The following is a 6,821-nucleotide window of genomic DNA, read 5'->3' as shown; positions in this document are numbered from 1 at the left end:
CATTATGACTGCCAGCTCCTCCGCCGGAGACCCTGCCCGCCTCGGCCGGTGCTCCCCGCTGCCTGCTGGAGCCGCGCCTCGGTCCGCTAGGCCCTCGCCCTCCCCCCCCCCTGGTCCGCGGCCTCGACGACTACCGCGTCAGATCCGGCCTCGACGCCGCGAATCCTGCGTCGGGAAGGCCGCTCCATGGCAGGCGCGTCGCTGGGACCGCCAGATCCTTGCGGCTCTCCCTGCGGGGGGCCGGTGTGCCTTAAATCCCTGGTTGTCCGCCGTGATTCCCTTGCCCCTGTTTCCTCTTCGGGCCAAGCAGGAGCGACGGGCGATGGATGGACGGAGGTCCGATCCCGGAAGAAGGGGAGATCCTGCTCAGGCTCGTCGGATCAAAGGAGGCGCCCTCTGCGCCAGCGCTCGGACCGCCACGACTCATTCACTGCGGGCGGGGGCAGGGAGGCCTTCTTAAGCCGATTCAGAGGCAAATGCTTCCGCTGCCTCAGTGAGCTCCACCGCCGTGTAGACTATCGTGACCCCCTCCGCTGCATCATCTGGAAGCGCGCTGGGCATTACGGCAAGGAGTGCCCGCAGAACCCTCGGAACGGGGGGCCCGGGGGTCCTGCTCACGATCGCCTGAAGCTGCCCGCCACCGCGCGCGCCCCGGTCCGGGACCGCCTCGTCTTCCCAGTGGAGCCTCCCCCCCCCCCGACATGAACCGCCTGCTCCTGTGCGATCCGGCCAGGCGGCCGCGTGAGAGCCACCGGGTCATCGTGGCCACCCCGGCGCTGGAGTTCGAGGAGCATGTTCTGCGCCAGCACGCCGTCACCCTCACCGCTGCCGACCGCTCGCACTCCACCACCCCAGCGGCCGTCGGCAGAGTGATCTTCGAGCAGCTCTCCACCGGCCCGCACCAGCTGCGCGTCACGATGCACCAGCCTGAAGCCTTCCTCATCCACTTTGACCTCCCCACCCACCGGAACAATGCCGTGCGGCGCGCCGTCATCAAGGTTGACGGCTGCAAGTACTTCATCAGGGCGTGGAATGAAGATGACCACGCTGCAATCCTCAAGTTCAACCACCATGTGCGTGTGGTGATTGAAGACCTGCCGATATAGTTTTGGACCCTGACGGGCGCCGAGGAGGCCCTCGGCGACATCGGCCGCGTCGATCGGCTAGACTCGCGCACCCTCGAGAGGGGACACACCAAAACTTTCGCGTGCTGGCTCTGGGTCTGGGATGTTGCCCACATCCCAACCAGGCGCGCCCTCTGGGTGTTGAAGCGCGGCACCGGCCGCTCAGATGAGATCATCGGCATTGCCCCCGACGACCGCTGTGTTCCTCCACCGCCTGGAGCCCGCCGCTACGACATGCTGATCCACGTCGACCTGCTCGAGGACTAGTCACCCCTATCGCCGCGATCCTCCCACTCGGGGAAGAGCGGCCTGCCATCTTCAGAAGATAACGACGACCGCCCTCTCCCCCGCACCGAGTCGGGCACCTGGGTCGCCCGTGTGGAGGACGGGCAGGGCCGGGCACGCAGCTCTGCACCGCGTGTCGACCCGACTAGCTGTGGCCCGATCCTGGGCGGCGCCGATCGTGACCGAAATGGCGATGGTGGGAGCGGAGGTTCGAGCCGGTCCTGGAGGGATCGGCTGCTTGGGCACGACTGCCACACCAGGAGCAGCGGCGACGGAGTCGTCGCCAGCGTGCATCGCCAGCGAAGCCGCACCCCAGTCGGAAGGCGCCGCTCCGTGGGCCGCAAGGAGGAGGGGACGAGCCCCAACGCCATCACTCTGTGCGCCACACCGCCTAAGCCACTTCGCCCGGCGCAGGCCACTCCGGCGGAGGCGGACCCAGTGGCCCAGTTCTTCTCCTTCTCCGACTCAGGGCGTGCCCTCTCACCGCCCCCGCGCATGGACTGCATGCAGATGCAGATGGAGAACGCGATGGTCGAAGCCCTGCGCACCCCACTGGCCTTTGAAGACGGTGGACGCTCCCCTCCATCCCGCCAGAGCAACAAGCCTGGGGAGCTCGAGAGCCCAGAGATGCTGCCATGCCTGCTGCCCTACGTCAACTCCCCTGCAGCAGCCACGGTGGGCTTTCAGCTGGAAGCGGTGACTCAGCAGGTGGGTGAGATGGTGATCGACAACCGCAATGAGCAGGCGGCTCAGCTGTTCGAGGCGGTGCCCGCACCCATCCTTCCAAGCCTGCCTCCATGCCCTCGCCACCCTGCTCCGCCAAAGTCCAGGGCATTCTCGGCCCCCTCTTGTTGGAGTGCATGCCAGGCTGCGGCAGGCATCACCACCCCCGTGGCACAGAGGGCAGTGTTGCGCCTCATCCAGGAGCTTGGTGAGCTCGGCCCAAAGGACAAGATGACGCCAAAAGCGGCCACCCAGATCATGAAGTGCTTCCAAGAGCCACTGTCTGAGGGTGACATTGCTGCCATTGCAAAGCTCACCGGCCTCGATCAAGGCGCACTGAAGATCGCGGCGGGCATGGCGGGTCTGGCCGACGCTGAGGAGATCATGCAAGTGCAGTAATGTCAGTAGTCTCAAATGTAGCTAGGTTCCGTCAGCGGCTGGTCTTCAAGCGGCTTGAGCTAGGTTTAGTGTTCATGTGTAGTTCCTGGATGATGTGGTTAGTTGCATGGCAACGGGGTTTTGGGCCTACTGGTGGCCGTCGCTGCCCCAGGTTGTATGTGTTGGTGTATTGTCTCTTCGTTAGTAGTTTCTTCGGTTGGCGGAGCAACAATTGTTTCTCAGATGGATGACAACACCATGAACTTCATGTCATGGAATGTCAGGGGGCTAAACTGCCCTGCGAAGCGTACTGCGATAAACGGCGTGGCCACCGCGCATAGATTAGCAATGTTGTGTCTGCAGGAGACCAAGATAGAGGTGTGGTCGACGGCGAAGGCCAGGGAGATTGGTGGCTCCTCGCTGCAAGGATGCGTCGTCCTTCCAGCTGTAGGTACTAGAGGGGGTGCGGCCATTTTCTGGGATAAGACGGTAGTCGACATAGTTTCTCATAGCATAGGAAGATTCTCCATTACGGCAAGGGTCCTTGAGCTTCATTCAAGGCTCCACTTCTGGATCACCACAGTGTACGGGCCAACAGATGATACCCAGAAGGATAGCTTCTTGGCTGAAATCGCTGCGACGGCTCCATCCACGGCTGAGCCTTGGATGATCAATGGCGACTTCAACATGATCTACCAGGTTGCAGACAAGAACAATGCCAATATTAACAGAAGAATGATTGGAAAGTTCAGAAGGGCCATAGATCAAGCTGGACTGAGGGAAATAAAATGCAAAAACCAACGTTTCACTTGGAGCAACGAAAGAGAAGTGCCAACCCTTTGCAGCATTGACAAAGTGTTCTGCAACGAGCACTGGGAAGAAATGCACCCTGATCACATCCTAATGGCTGCCTCTACATCCTTTTCGGATCACTGCCCACTTTATCTGACAGCCGCAAGCAAGCCATACAGACAGGCGCGTTTCAGGTTTGAGAGCTTCTGGCCGCGTTTCCCCCACTTCACAGAAACCGTCCTGTGAGCATGGCAGCGGCCAGTACACCATGATTGCCCTTTCGTCAGGGTAAAGAAGAAGCTTGAGCGGACGGCAGCGGACCTGAAGATCTGGAGCAAAGCCACTTTTGGGAGGGCAAACATGCAGTTTCACATAGCAAACGAAGTCATTCACTTGCTTGATATAGCCCAGGAGAGCAGAAGATTGTCGGCAGCAAAGATCAACCTCAGAAAGCAGCTAAAGCTCAAGGTCTTAGGCATGGCAGCCATCGAGAGAGCACGAAGGAGGCAAGCTTCAAGGATCACATGGCTGTGGGCTGGTGATGCAAGCACAAAGTTTTTCCATGCAAAAATGCGAGCAAGAAGCAGGAAAAACCACATCCACTCTCTTGCAAACGGCAGCACAGTGGTCTACGAGCACGAGGAAAAAGAAAAAATGATTCATGATCACTTCCAAAGTAGTCTGGGCAAGCAGGAACCGCGCCAAACAACTCTATGCTGGGATAGGTTAAACGTCCCGAGGATAAACCCGCAGGGTTTGGATGCTCCCTTCTCGCATGCAAAAGTTTGGGCGGCGATAGTGGACTCCCCAGCGGACAAAGCCCCGGATCCGGATGGATTCAATGGCCAATTTTTTAGATCATGTTGGCATATAATCAAAGAGGACATCATGGCAGTCTTTCAAGAATTCTATCACCTCTCAGGGCAAAACTTTGCAACCCTCAACACTGCCCAGATTGTGCTCCTGCCCAAGAAAAAATGGAGCTTCTGAAGTGGGACACTTTCGGCCGATCAGCCTCATACACTCAATTGCAAAACTAATCTCGAAGGTTCTCTCATCCAGGTTGTCGGGGGCCCTCGGTGCAATCATCTCTCCTGCGTAGACGGCATTCCAAAAAGGAAAGTGCATCCACGACAGTTTCCAATACGTGCAAAGTTCAGTAAAAATGTTGCAGCGCATGAAGAAGAAGGCTTTGTTCTTCAAACTGGACATAGCAAAGGCCTTTGACTCAGTTTCCTGGAAGTACATGTTCGAGCTGATAGAACGGATGGGCTTTCCCCCAAGATGGCGTGACTGGATCGCGCTGCTGCTCTCTTCGGCATCGTCATCATGCATGCTCAATGGAGTTCCTGGGCAGCAGATCACCCACGGGTGCGGTTTCAGACAAGGCGATCCCCTCTCACCGCTGCTCTTCATCATGGCCATTGACCCGATTCATCACCTGCTTGAAGCCGCTGCAGTGGAGGGAACAATGGCACTGCTGCTAGGTCGGAGGATTAGCATGAGAGCCAGCCTATACGCGGATGATGCGGTGATTTTTGCAAATCCAGAGAAGGAAGAAGTGGAGACGCTGCTTTTTCTGCTAAACAAATTTGGCGACTGCACAGGGCTCAAACTGAACCAGGCAAAGTCTTCGGTGATTCCAATAAACTGCAGTGACATTCAGCTGTGCGAGGAGCTTGCCAGTTTCGGAGGACAGCAAACCTCTTTTCCAACCACCTACCTTGGCCTGCCCATATCCACGAGGAAATTAAGGCTGGTGCATTTCCAATTCATAATCGACAGAATACGCACTAGGCTGGCGGGATGGAAGGGCCGGCTCATGAGCATGGTGGGCAGGCGAGTACTCGTGCGTGCGGTGCTAACTGCACTGCCGGTGTTTGCCATGACTGTCCTCAAAGTCCCAAAGAAAATCCTAAAAGAAGCGGACAAGGCTCACAGGCAGTTCCTATGGGCGCAGGACGAGAAAATCACCGGGGCCAAATGCAAGGTGGCTTGGGATAAGGTGTGCCGGCCGGTGGACAAGGGAGGACTCAGCATCCTGGATCTCCACCGTTTTGGCAAGGCCCTGCGGATGCGATGGCTCTGGCTATCATGGCAGCAACAACAAAGCCCCTGGATGAGCTTTCCCATCCCATGTGATCACGATGATCTTTTGCTCTTTGCCGCGGCCACCTCAGTTCAGCTGGGAAACGGAAGAAAAGCCAGCTTTTGGACAAGCTCCTGGTTGGGATCAAGGCCGCTCTGCAACGAGTTCCCAACTTTATTCCAGCACTCGCGTGGAAAGGGTAGGACAGTTCAAGAAGCCCTGACAAATGACAAATGGATTCAGGACCTGTAGCACAGCAATACGGGCGAAATGGTGGTTCAGTACCTGCAGCTGTGGCAAAAGCTGCACAGGGCCAATGTCACACTAACAATGGAGGAGGACTCGATCGCCTGGGTGGCGGGTGGTGGAAACGCTTACACTGCCTGTGCTGCTTACAAACTGCAAACTGGCGATGCACCTAATCCAGGAATCAAGACGGCAATCTGGAAGGTTTGGGCCCCTGGAACTGTAAAGATATTTGCTTGGCTACTTCTTCAAGACAGACTATGGTGCAACGATCGCCTGCAGCGGTGCAGGTGGCCAAATGGTTACTTCTGTGCTCTATGTCTCAGAAATCTTGAGAGCTCTACGCACCTCTTCTGGGACTGCCCACTCACACGCGGAGACAGCAGCCACCTAGAATGGATGTGCAGCATTGCAGCTTGCTAGAGAAACAAGCCATTCCTCACTGAGACACTGGAAAAAAACAGTCCAGCTAGCACCAGCAAGCACCAGGAAAGGTTTAAAGACGATGATGATGCTGATAGCCTAGGAGATATGGAAGGAGAGAAATGCATGTACTTTCAATAGCAAGCTACCCCCATGCCGCCGACGTGTTTCATGCTATCAGAAACACGATCTAACTATGGAGAATGGCGGGAGCAAGATGCCTAGAGCCCCCTTTTGGGGAGTATGTAGGGAGAGAATAGACCGAGGGCAATGTCGGTCACCTTGTAGCTCTAGTTTCTTTTCTCTACTGTAACCTTGATCGCTTGATCACCCCCTGTTCTTCCGTTGCTTTCTTCTAAATCAATGAAGCCGGAAACCCCGGATCTTTCAAAAAAAGCGAGGTTTATAGGTGAATTTGTCTGGATTAGGGTGAAACTTAAGGTGCATACGAAACTTAAGGTGTGTACCGGGAAGATCGCAATGGAGGATCTAACGGAACTCATGCAGAAAATACAAGCTAAATATGTTTGCATGGAAGATTTGTCTATTCTAGGGAAGAGAACTACACATGAATCTAATACCCTACCGGAAAATAATGGAGCCTCTACACCACCTATCAATAGCGGGTGAAAGTGCAACTAATCCCTGGGTGGTTTTAGTAATTCTTAACAACATATAGCCCATTGAACTAATACTCTTTCAAGATGATCATTTCAGAAAGTTCAATGATTGGCATGGCATGGACTAGAGATATGGACACC

At 56.1% G+C, this 6,821-nt stretch overlaps 1 pseudogene; it reads left to right on the top strand.

Annotated features, from left to right (window-relative positions):
- Nucleotides 1–701: 701 nt before the first annotated feature.
- Nucleotides 702–2,125, top strand: LOC119321017 (annotated as a pseudogene).
- The last annotated feature ends 4,696 nt before the right edge of the window (nt 2,126–6,821 follow it).

The sequence above is a fragment of the Triticum dicoccoides genome, chromosome 6B (assembly GCF_002162155.2).
Source record: "Triticum dicoccoides isolate Atlit2015 ecotype Zavitan chromosome 6B, WEW_v2.0, whole genome shotgun sequence".
NCBI classification, from domain to species: domain Eukaryota; kingdom Viridiplantae; phylum Streptophyta; class Magnoliopsida; order Poales; family Poaceae; genus Triticum; species Triticum dicoccoides.
Note: the sequence above shows the minus strand (reverse complement) of the source record. Positions and strands in the feature narration are given on the sequence as shown.